Source organism: Phoenix dactylifera, chromosome 15 (genome assembly GCF_051530095.1).
Source record: "Phoenix dactylifera cultivar Ajwa chromosome 15, Ajwa_hap1_PhDact_Kaust_v1.1, whole genome shotgun sequence".
NCBI lineage: Eukaryota > Viridiplantae > Streptophyta > Magnoliopsida > Arecales > Arecaceae > Phoenix > Phoenix dactylifera.
In genome coordinates this window covers 1,483,347-1,495,000 of record NC_143204.1, presented here as the reverse complement: position 1 = coordinate 1,495,000, position 11,654 = coordinate 1,483,347, and positions in this window count along the sequence as shown.

Genomic DNA, 11,654 nt, shown 5'->3' with positions numbered 1-11,654 from the left:
CCAACGTGTGTAAGGGTTTGATTGTGAGTCCGGGAAAACAATCGGGGTTGGTTCTAGTCGGTGAGCTTGGGAAAACCGACCGAGTTCGTTGTGAGCTCGTAAAACAACAAGTTTGGTTGTGAGCTTGCAAAACAACCGGCTGTAATCCAAGGGGGTTATAGAGAATTCCCAAGAGAGACTTGGGGAGTGGACGTAGGAGCAAGGGGTAGCTCCGAACCACTATAAAACTCTGTGTTTGCATTGGATTGTCTCTTCTCTTCTTCCTCTCACATCACTCACAGCACTTAGCATTAATTAAATAACTTGCAATAGTTTTTAATTAATCATCCATAACGTTTTAATTATTCAAATTAATTTAAAACCCAATTCACCCCCCCCTCTTGGGTTGTCTATCTGGGCAACAAGTGGTATCAGAGCCAAAAACTCTTCCACTCAAGAGTTAAAAGATCAAAATGACAACCCCATTTGGATCTTCTCACATTGAGGGTCAGTCCACCCAAAGACCCCCTTTCTTCAATGGATCCGACTACTCATACTGGAAGGCTAGGATGAGAATATTCATCCAAGCCCAAGACTATGAGATGTGGACCATTGTAGTGAATGGCCCATACATCCCATCCACATATGTAGAGGGTGTTAAGGTACCCAAATTAGAAAAGGATTGGGATGAACATGACATGAGGAAGGCACAATTAAACTCTAAAGCTATGAATGTGTTTTATTGTGCCTTAGACCGTAATGAATTCAATAGGGTTTCAACTTGTAATTCTGCAAAAGAAATTTGGGACAGACTTGAAGTGACCCATGAGGGCACGAATCAAGTCAAGGAATCCAAAATAAACATCTTGGTTCATAAATATGAACTATTTAAAATGGATTCAAATGAAACAATCACATGCATGTTCACTAGGTTTACTGATATTGTCAATGGCCTAAAAAGCCTTGGCAAGAACTATACTAACAGTGAGCTTGTCAGAAAAATCCTTCGGTGTCTACCAAGGTCGTGGGAAGCTAAAGTGACGGCAATCCAAGAAGCCAAGGACTTGAACAAGCTACCACTTGAGGAGCTTCTTGGATCCCTTATGACGCACGAGCTCACCATGAAACAACACAACGAGGAAGAGTCCTCCCATAAGAAAAAGGTAATAGCTTTAAAATCTACTTCATCTAACAAAGACTTATCTTGCAGTAGCAGTAGTGAAGAAGAAGAAGATGAGGAAGATGGTGGTGAGGCACTTCTTATGCGCAAGTTCAAGAAATTCATCAACCACAAGAAGTTCTATCATCAAAGGAGAGGCCCCTCAAATTTCTACCGCAAGGACAAAGGTAAGAAAAGAGAAAATGAGGGGATTGGGTGCTATGAGTGCAAAAAGCCGGGACACATCAGAGCTGAGTGTCCCTTACTAAAGAAGGGCAGCAAGTACAAGAAGAAGAAGAAAGCCCTTGTCACCACCCTATCGGACTCCGACGCATCATCTTCATCATCGGATGAAGAACAAGAAGAGAAGGCCAATTTCTGCTTCATGGCCAACGAAAACGAGGTAACTTCCGATACGCATTTTGATTTTACATTTGATGAACTTTATGATGCGTTTAATGAATTAATGATTGAATATAAGAACATAAATGTTAAAAACAGAGAACTAAAAGTAACTAACCAAACTTACATTCATAAGCATGATTCATTAATTAAGGATAAAGATAATCTTACCAAAGAAAATCTAGAACTTAAGACAAGCAACCAACTCTTAATTAAGAAGACTAACAACTTAACGAAAGATAATGAAAAACTAACTAAGGAACTTTCAGAACTTAAAAACCATAAACAAATCTTAAACAAGGATCTCACAAAAGAACTAAATGATTTAAAAGCAGAAAATCAAACATTAACTAAAGAACTTGGAAAATACAAACCTTTAGTTGAAAGGTTTACGTATAGTTCTGAAAAGTTAAATATGATACTTAATAATCAACGAGCCGTATTTAATAAAGCGGGTTTAGGATATAAACCAAGAAATAAACAAAAACTTCTCAGTAACTTCTTTGTTAAAGCTGGGGAAACTAAAATTAAGAAAATAACTTGCTTTTGTTGTGGTACAGTAGGTCATAAAGCAAATGTGTGTAATTTTAGAAAAAGTAAAACTAAAAGAAAAATTAAAAAGGTATGGGTTCCAAAAGGAACCAACTTGACTAACCATGAAGGACCCAAGAAAACTTGGGTACCTAAGATGACATGATTTGCTTGTGTAGGAGTGTCTTGCAGCCAAAGTCAACAAAAACTGCTGGTATTTGGATAGTGGCTGCTCAAGGCACATGACGGGTGATAAAGATCAATTTTTCACCCTTGAAGCTAAGAAGGGAGGTGCTGTGACGTTTGGAGACAACAACCAAGGTCACATCATTGGTTTTGGTAAAGTTCAAATCACCCCTTCTACTTTTATAGATAATGTTAGATATGTTGATGGTCTTAAGCATAACTTGTTAAGCATTAGTCAATTATGTGATAAAGGATATGATGTTATGTTTAAACCATCACTATGCATTATAACAAATCCTAATGATAACAGTTTAGTTTTTAAAGGAATTAGACGTGGAAATGTATATGTTGTAGACCTAGAAGATCTTGCAAAACATAACCAATGTCTAGTTGTAAATGAAACTAAAGATAATGATGCTAGTTGGTTATGGCACCGTAAGTTAGGTCATGCAAGCATGGACACAATAACTAAACTAGTTAAAAGAGACTCCGTGATAGGTTTGCCAAAATTAAAATTTGAAAAGAACAAAATATGTGAAGCATGTCAATTTGGCAAACAATCTAGGAACTCTTTTAAATCCATAAAATGTGTCTCTACTTCTAGGCCTCTAGAATTACTACACATGGACCTATTTGGTCCAACTAGAACAACAAGCCTAGGTGGAAATAAATATGGTCTAGTTATAGTAGATGATTACTCTAGGTACACATGGGTCATGTTTCTAGCGCATAAGGATCAAGCTTTTTCTATGTTTAAGAAGTTCCATAAGGAAGTAACAAATGCTAGAGAGTCTTCAGTCATAGCCATTAGAAGTGACCATGGTACCGAATTCGAAAATCAATTATTTGACGAATTTTGTAGTAAAAAGGGGATAACCCATAATTTTTCTGCACCTAGGACACCACAACAAAATGGAGTTGTGGAAAGGAAGAATAGAACACTAGAGGAAATGGCTAGGACTATGTTATGTGAAAGTAACCTCCCTAAGTACTTTTGGGGAGAAGCCATTAATACCTCTTGTCACATATTAAATAGAGTTTTATTAAGACCCATTATAAAGAAAACACCTTATGAACTTTGGAAAAACAGAAAACCAAAAGTTAATTACTTTCATGCCTTTGGATGTAGGTGTTTTGTACATAATAATGGAAAAGATAATCTAGGGAAATTTGATCCTAAATCTGATGAAGGAATATTCTTAGGTTATTCTACAACTAGTAAAGTCTATAGAGTCTTTAATAAAAGAACCCTAGTTATAGAAGAATCTATACATGTTGTTTTTGATGACTCTAGTGACATCTCATCTAGTAAGAAGGTTAATTTTGATGATGATGTTGAAATACTTGAAGAAAAGATAGATGAGATGGGATTACAAGAGGATAATCAAAAATTGATTGAAGAAGCATCATCAAGCCAAGAGCCTATTGTGGATCATGGGCTAACAAAAGCTTGGAGGTATGCTCACGGGCATCCTAAGGAACTCATTCTAGATGATCCATCTCAACCGGTTAGGACTAGAGCTTCACTTAGAAATTTGAATAACCATCTAGCTTTTGTTTCACACTTTGAGCCCAAACATATAGAAGAAGCCGAAAATGATGTAAATTGGATAAATGCAATGCAAGAAGAACTAAACCAATTTACTAGAAACAAAGTGTGGGATCTAGTAGAGAGGCCTTCTGAATATCCAATTATAGGTACAAAATGGATATATAAAAATAAGCTAGATGAAAATGGAATTGTTATAAGGAATAAGGCTAGACTAGTGGCAAAGGGTTATAATCAAGAAGAAGGCATAGATTTTGATGAAACCTTTGCTCCCGTAGCTAGACTTGAGGCTATTAGACTATTATTAGCATATGCATGCTCTAAGGATTTCAGACTATTTCAAATGGATGTAAAAAGTGCATTTTTAAATGGGTATATTAATGAGGAAGTGTATGTAGAACAACCTCCTGGTTTTGAAAATCATCAATACCCTAATCATGTGTATAAACTGAACAAAGCACTTTATGGATTAAAACAAGCACCTAGAGCATGGTATGAGAGACTTAGTAAATTCCTATTAGAACATGAATTCTCTAGGAGAAATGTAGACACAACATTATTTCTGAAAAAGCAAAACAAAGATATGTTATTAGTACAGATTTATGTTGATGATATCATTTTCGGTGCTACTAACAATCGCCTCTGCAAAGAGTTTGCTGATTTGATGCAGAGTGAGTTTGAGATGAGCATGATGGGAGAGCTGAACTACTTCCTAGGGCTTCAAATCAAACAATCTGAAGGAGGAATCTTCATCAATCAAGCAAAATATATCAAGGAGATGCTCAAGAAGTTTGATATGGAGGGAAACAAGTCAATCAGCACCCCCATGAGCTCATCATGCAAATTAGATCAAGATGAATCAGGTAAATTTGTAGATCAAAAACTTTATAGAGGTATGATAGGATCTTTACTGTATCTTACTGCAAGTAGACCTGATATTATGTTTAGTGTGTGCATGTGTGCTAGATATCAGGCTAATCCTAAAGAATCACACCTAGCTGCAGTTAAGAGAATTTTTAAATACTTAATAGGAACTAAGAACATAGGGCTATGGTACTCTAAAAAATCTAGCCTAAACTTAATAGGATACACAGATTCAAACTTCGCTGGATGTAAGCTTGATAGAAAAAGTACCAGCGGGTCTTGTCAATTTCTAGGAGAAAACCTTATCTCATGGTTTAGCAAGAAACAAAACTCGGTTGCATTATCCACTGCTGAAGCTGAATATGTGGCAGCCGGGAGTTGTTGTGCTCAAATCTTGTGGATTAAACAACAATTAGAAGATTATGGCATTAAACAAGATAAAATTTCCATTAATTGTGATAATACAAGTGCCATAAATCTAACTAAAAATCCAATTCAACATTCAAGAACTAAACACATTGAGATAAGACATCACTTCATAAGAGATCATGTATTGAATGGTGATGTGACACTCCAATTTGTTTGTACTGATAATCAATTAGCAGATATATTTACAAAACCCCTAAGTGAAGAGAGGTTTAGTGTGCTTAGGAGGGGATTAGGAGTGATTGATCCATCCTAGTGGTGGTTTTCACTAGAATAATTGATTTTGATGATTACAATGTGGTTAAAATAGAGTTTCTTTTCAATGATCATCAAATCAGATCATAATTAGGTGATTTTCCCTCATTTGGCACGATTATAGCATGAGTTTTAGGTGCGTGCCAAAGTTAGAGACGACTCGAGTAAGTTTCAGAGCCGGCTCCTAAGGGGGAGTCGACTCGCGCATTTGCGGGAGTCGACTCGCAAAGATGGCAGCTGAGGGGGAGTCGACTCGCACACTGTCGGGAGTCGACTCGAAGTCTACAGGCGCATAAGGAGAGTCGACTCGCGCATATTCTGGAGTCGACTCGAGGTCGAGTCGACTCGCGACTCAGGGGAGTCGACTCGCAGTCGGGATCCGACTTTTTAACCCTAGGTTTGTCGTTTCGCAAACACTTTTCTTTCAAGCCGCCACTGTTCAAAAAGCCCTAGAGCCGACTCCTAGGTCGTCCCCGATCGTCTCCAACCTCTGTTCGGTCGATTTTTCACCGGTTCTTAGGGTTTTCGTCCGTTCCTAGGTCGTCTCCTGTCCGTCCCTAGTCTCCTCCGTCGACCTTTCTCCGTCATTTAGGTGTTTCTTCCCGTTTAGGTCAAGATGCCTCGTAAGACCGTGGTTAGGAAGAGGTCCCGTCCCGAGGCCGGTCCCGAGCGGCGCTCCAAGGCGCGGCACGATCCCGCGAGGAAACCACCTCCGGCTCGTTCCCCGCCTAGGGCGGTTCCCGCAAGGCCGTTGGCCGGGAAGGCCGTCACCACCGGGAGGTATGTCGACTTTGACTATCTCTCCCGGGAAGGGTTCACCATAGGTGATAGGCTTAGAGCCCAGGGCCTAGAGTACTTCCTCACCTTGGACCTTCCCACTTACCCTGGCCTTGTTCAAGAGTTTTATAGTACCGTCCATCGGGGAGATGGAGGTATCGAGGGCACAGTAGTAGGTATCCCTGTGCGTGTCACGGAGGACCTCATTGCCCACATCCTCCACCTTCCATTAGTAGGGGTGGCTCCCGCACACCCTGAGGATAGAGATGAGGCCCTTACGGTCGTCTTAGGGCATCCACCTCAGTCCCCCCTAGACGAGGTATCTGCTAGCTCACTTCCTATTGAAGTGAGAATCCTTTTGAGTATTCTGTCCAGGTCCATCTTCCCTAAGACAGGAAGATTTGATTTTGTAAATGAGAGGGACCTAGCTATTATGTCTTACATTCTTCAGGACACCCCGGTCAACTTCTCCAAACTCATCTATAGGTATATGTGTGAGCCCCTAGATAGACCTAGGCTCACCCTCCCATACGGCATGATTTTTACTCTTCTCTTTAGGGAGTACGAGATTCCCATTCCTGAGAGGGAACCCTCTCGTGCATTGCGATGGACAGATCGCTTGTGTACGGGGACCATGCACAGGATGGGGTTTCGGAAGAGAGAGGGGGTATGGGTTAGGAAGTCTACCCTCACCGCTCAGACCACCAGACCTTCACCCAGTCCTGAGCCCGATTCAGACTACCCAGACCTTCCAGACCATCCAGACCTTCCATCCACTCCTCCTGTTCCTACCACCTCCGCCGGACCTTCCTCCTCGGCACCACCCTCTATGGCGGTCCGGATTGATCCTGAGCATCTCCGGGAGCTGCGACAGGAGATAGTCAGAGAGGTGAGGGATGAGCTGCTTCGGGAGCTCCGAGGTGCGGTGCCTGCTCCCACTCCTGCACCCGTATCTTCTCAGTTGGTCCCTTCCTTGACAGCCGTGACTGACATGACGGCTCATGTACGGGAAGAGATCTACAATGTCTGGAGTTTGGTCCAGGCCCAGTTCCACAGCATGAGTGAGGTCACGAGCTCCACTCGACAGATGTGAGAGGAGATAGGTCGTGACATGCACACCACCACCGAGGGGGCCGAGCGCTTGTCGAATGTACTCATCGACAAGCTGGACGCACTTCAGACATCGGTGACTGGGCTTCAGGCGTCGGTGACAGAGCTCTCCACTACACATAGCAGAGCCACCACGTCTATCATCACACAGCTTGGCTATGTCACAGATGCAGTCACCCTCCTCATGGAGCAGAGCCGATGGAGAGGAGGAGCACCATCCTCGAGAGGAGGAGCCACATCCTCGAGAGGAGGAGCCACATCCTCCAGAGGAGGAGATGCATCCTCGAGAGGGGGAGCTTCATCCTCGAGGAGGACATAGATGTGTTTGAGTTCTGTTTTGTATTGTTTTACTTTACTTATTGTATGCTCAAATCTACTTCAATTCATATCAATACAATGAGTAGACATCTTATCTTCAATTATGTGCCATTTGATGATTGGTTGTGCCATTGATTGTGGTTGATTACCTCCTGTTTGGTATGATGACAAAAAGGGGGAGAAATATGTATAAAATGTGTATAAGGGGAGAAATATGAAAAAATATGTAAAAAAAATCAATGAAAATAAATAAAAAGATAAACTCTTAAAAACACACACAAATTTGTTCTAAGTGGATTCGGTACCTCGAGGTTCATTATCTCTCTTTTGGGGCTCCTAATGGAGTAATCTCCAGAATCTATTCAAGGGATATTCGGAGATTAGCTGAATCCTACTCAAGAACAAATTGACAGATTTTCCCTCTAAAAACAAAAAATTCAGTTCAAAAACTTCAAAGCATTAAAAGAAAATTCAGAGAATCAAAACATAGTTGAATGCATATGTTGAGGGGGAGAATCTGAATTTTAATCAAGCTAAATCATTAATGACATATAAGCCAAACAATTGATTGCATAATATGAAGGCTTATATAATTCCAAATGAAAGGGGGAGCTTTAACTCCGAAATTTGTTGTTTCACTCCTTTCAAACTTGGATAAATTAAATTATCAGACATTTGAATTCATTTATGGATTTTATTTCATTATTTATTGAGCAAGTCATTTTACATATACTCAAAGTTTTGTCATCATCAAAAAGGGGGAGATTGTGGAGTGATTGATTAAAACCCCATTTGATTTTGATGAGCTCAAAGCATTTGAGTATATCTTGTGATTACTAATGAATTCAATTGAGTGTTTCAGTAAAAATCCTGTCCAAGTGTCTCTAGATTTGGTTCATAGTATTTTGGATAAGTTAAGAAGTCTGCTGAACCAAAGTCTGAGACTCGAGTCGACTCCCGAGTATCACGAGTCGACTCCAAGCGTATCAAGTTCACTGGCACGAGCTCGAGTCGACTCCAGACTAGTACGAGTCGACTCCGACTGAGAACAGAAAGAAGAACAGAAAGCCTCATCTCAGAACCTGTCAACGAGTCGACTCCTGAAGTGCGCGAGTCGACTCCAATGTTCAACGAGTCGACTCCAGGGTAGTAAGAGTTGACTCCAAGAGGTACACAAAGAAAAGGTCAGAGAGCATTTTATGGACTCTGAGATTCGAGTCGACTCCCGCAATATGCGAGTCGACTCCGAGACTGTGCGACCATCGACAGACAGAAAACCATGTTACTGCCTCTGAGATTCGAGTCGACTCCCAGACAGCTCGAGTCGACTCCAAGACAAGCTTCACGTCAAAAGGCAGAAGACCAACTTTCGGAAACTGAGAGCCGAGTCGACTCCAAGGAAGTTCGAGTCGACTCCAAGACTGGATGAGCCAAAAGACAGAGAATCGGGAGTTCGGGCTCTGAGATTCGAGTCGACTCCAAGGACAGTCGAGTCGACTCGAGTGGACAAAATTCAAAATTGGATCCACGGACTTCTGTGGATGAGCCGACTCCAAAATTGCCAGGTCAGCTCCAGAAGTTGGCGAGTCGACTCCGGGTCAAGACGAGTCGACTCCCAGTCGTGACGGCAACTTTAATTCAAATTTGGAACAGTTGCCGAGTCGACTCCGGAAAAGCTTGAGTCGACTCCCGCTACAGCCGAGTCGACTCCTGATCGCGCGAGTCGACTCCAACCCACCAACGGTCATATTGTCAGGCTGCGCAGAGTGTGCAGAACGGACAGAAAAAGCAGTGTAACGGCTAGTTTCCGTGGGGGTTGGCTTAAATAGCCACAGAAGACTGTAGCAAGGTAGAGAACAACCATTCCACTCCAAGCATTCAAGCTTTCAACTCTGCAACTTGTTCTTCAACGAAAAAGAGGGAAGATCTGCAATAACTGCATCCAACTACATCTTCTCAACATTAAAAGCTTCCTCCTCCTGCATTCAAGTCGACCACTCTTTCAAGAGGAGACAAGAAGTTCAAGAAGCCATTCCTCATCTCCGATCTAAAAGCGTTTGAGGCTTCTTAACCTTATTTATTGTTCATATTGTTTTTATCTGCTTTTTGAGAAGCTGTTTTCTGTTTTCTTTTACACACTGTATTTACTTGGTTCAATCGGGGGATTGAATCAAGGGGATTAAGGTTGGTTGGTGAGCCAAGTTAAAACCAACGTGTGTAAGGGTTTGATTGTGAGCCCGGGAAAACAATCGGGGTTGGTTCTAGTCGGTGAGCCTGGGAAAACCGACCGAGTTCGTTGTGAGCTCGTAAAACAACAAGTTTGGTTGTGAGCTTGCAAAACAACCGGCTGTAATCCAAGGGGGTTATAGAGAATTCCCAAGAGAGACTTGGGGAGTGGACGTAGGAGCAAGGGGTAGCTCCGAACCACTATAAAACTCTGTGTTTGCATTGGATTGTCTCTTCTCTTCTTCCTCTCACATCACTCACAGCACTTAGCATTAATTAAATAACTTGCAATAGTTTTTAATTAATCATCCATAACGTTTTAATTATTCAAATTAATTTAAAACCCAATTCACCCCCCCTCTTGGGTTGTCTATCTGGGCAACAGAGTCGACTCTCTCAGGAGATTCCAGAGGACATGTTTTTCGGTGATACAACTACGGAGTCGACCCCGAAGTCGCGGAGTCGTCCCCATGGAAAAAGCGCAAACATCCCGAGACGTCCCCGTAAAGTACCGAGCCGACTCTCTCAGAAAAATAGAAGAACAAGCATTCAAGTCGTTCTTCTTCAGAGACGTCCCTGTAAAAGTGCCGAGTTGACTCCAAACAACGTCAAGAGAAATTTTATACAGCCGAGACGTCTCGCGTCGAAGCGGAGACGTCCCCGGAGCGCCTGGAACGCGACTGACACACTTTTTCAGATAAATTTGAATTTCAAACGGTCATATTTTTGTGTCTAACGGATCTATTGCCTTTTGGGCTATAAAGGGAGCTTTTAAGTGCCTTCCAACAACTTCTCACCAACCCAACACAAGATCGTTCAAGAGAGAAGAAAGAAAAAGAGGTTCAAGGGAGTTAGAGCTTTCAAGAGGAGAAATCAAGTGCATTCAAGCTTTCCCATCTGATTTCGTGCTCAACTACTCACTCCCACTCGGCATTCAAAGCTCACATTCAAGCCAACGCGATCCACATCGGAAGAACCACCATTACCCACGCTTCCAACGGCTAAAAGGGTTCTTCCGGGTTTTATTATTTCTCATTGTTATATTCGCTTCATTAAGAGCTTTTAAATCTTTGTAAAACCTTTGTTTATTATGCTTGTTCTAGTCAAGGGACTTGGAACAAGGGATAGGCATCCCAAGCCTAGGTTAAATTGGGAGATTGTAGGGTTCGTTGTTAGCCCGGGGTAAAACAACGAGTTGGATAGTGAACTCGCAAAACTACCATACCGTAATCGCTGATTATAGTGGAAATTTCCAAAGGTGTTTGGAGAGTGGATGTAGGAGCAGTGGAAGCTCCGAACCACTATAAATCTTTGTGTGTTTGCGTTTGACTGTGATTGCTACTTTAAGTTTTACCTTTGCACATACACTTGTGTGTTTTGTTTTAATTAGTCAAAAAGTTTTAAAACACCCAATTCACCCCCCTCTTGGGTGACCATCTCTGGGCAACAAGTGGTATCAGAGCAGGTGCTCTGTGTATTTCTTGAAGACCTAACCGTCTTAGCCAAAGATCTAGATGGCAACACCCTTCAACAATGTTCCTGCTGAGGGGTAGGCAACCAATAGACCTCCACTCTTTAATGGGACAAATTATTCCTATTGGAAGACTAGAATGAGGATTTTTATTCAAGCACAAGATTATGCCTTGTGGAGGATTATAATCAAGGGACCACACGAACCATCTCACATGGTTAATGGCATTCAAGTTCCCAAACCTGAAGAGGATTGGGATGAGAATGATAGTAGGATGGTTCAACTCAATGCTAGAGCCATGAACTCATTGTTTTGTGCTCTAGATGTGAATGAATTTAATAGAGTCTCCACCTGTAGTTCCGCCAAGGAAATATGGGATAGGCTCGAAGTTACCCACGAGG